The sequence below is a fragment of the Narcine bancroftii genome, chromosome 2, assembly GCF_036971445.1.
Source record: "Narcine bancroftii isolate sNarBan1 chromosome 2, sNarBan1.hap1, whole genome shotgun sequence".
In the NCBI taxonomy this organism is placed as follows: domain Eukaryota; kingdom Metazoa; phylum Chordata; class Chondrichthyes; order Torpediniformes; family Narcinidae; genus Narcine; species Narcine bancroftii.
The window spans coordinates 185,368,392-185,369,811 of record NC_091470.1 but is presented as its reverse complement, the minus strand read 5'-3'; positions in this window follow the sequence as shown (position 1 = coordinate 185,369,811).

The following is a 1,420-nucleotide window of genomic DNA, read 5'->3' as shown; positions in this document are numbered from 1 at the left end:
CCCTTTCAGCGTCTTCTCCCACCCTTCATGTTGTGTCCATCCATTCCCATCACTGTGGATTCAGATTTCAGATTTATTGTCCAAGTTCATACATGGCATCACATACAGCCCTGAGATTCCCTTTTCCCGCGGGCGTGGCAGAATTACCACTAGTGGGTATTGCAAAAACTAAACTGTACATAGAGTAAACGTAACAAATACAGAACTGTAAACAGGTAACGAATGTAAACAAACTGACTGTGCAATACAGGGAGAGCAAAGAAAATCAATAATGTGCACAGTAACAGGCCCTTCAATGAGTCCCTGTCTGAGGAGTCACGTGATGGAGTAGTGGCCGGTTGGGGAACTCCAGCCCTCTCCAGAAAAGTTAAAAAAAGATCGAGAAAAAACAAAGGCACAAACATAAAAACCATAACAAAGTGAAAGTAAAAGTGTGGACAAAATGGCAGCGAAGAAAGAAAAACCAAAAACAACGGGAAGAAAAGATGAAGGAAAGACGTCGGAAGAAGGGGAAGGCCTTACCGGTACGAGGAGGCCCACTGTGGAGAGAGAAGCCCGCTCCCTGAGGTCAGTCGAAGCCCCGAACTCGGGACTACAAAAATGGCTCACGGAGCCAAACAAAAGTTCGCAACCGCGCATGCGCGAGTATTCGCGAGTATCCTCGCGCATGTGCGATGCGCAAGACAAAAATAACACTGACGGGAGAGGGGACCAGCTGAGGAGTCGATCTCCACAGCTGAAACAGGCAACTACAACACAACAGCAAGAGGAAAACATAGAAAATAACGAGAACATGAAGGAAGAGAATAAAAATAAGAAACCAAAGAAACAACAGATGACCAACCCAGAGGAAGAAGACCAGCATCAAGACACTTCTAATAAAAAGAAGAAGACCAAAAATACCCAACAAAATAAAACAAAAAACCCAACCAGAAAACCAGAAGAGACAGAGGACACAGATCCTGGAGTGGACTCAGAAGAAGAAGAGGAAGAACACAGAGAAATGGAAGATGAAGGGAAGGACAAGTACATGGATATATATATTTTTAAAGAATATATGGAAACAGTAAAAGAATGGCAGTCACAAGAATTCAGTGAAATAAAAAGAAGAATAAAAAGTACAGAAGAAAAAGTGAATAAATTAGAGATGATCATGTCAGATATAGGAAAAAGAGTGGACAAGGTGGAAGAACGAGAAACAGCCATAGAAATGGAAGTAGATGACTTAAAAAAGAAATTAGAAGAATCTGATTAAAAAGTTAAAGAGTCACAGGAGGTGTTAGCTCAGACGATAGATATAATGGAAAATTATAATAGAAGAAACAATATAAAGATAGTGGGCCTTAAGGAAGATGAAGGCGGCAAAAATATGAAAGAATTTATAAAAGAATGGATCTCCAGGATCCTGGGAAGACCAGAA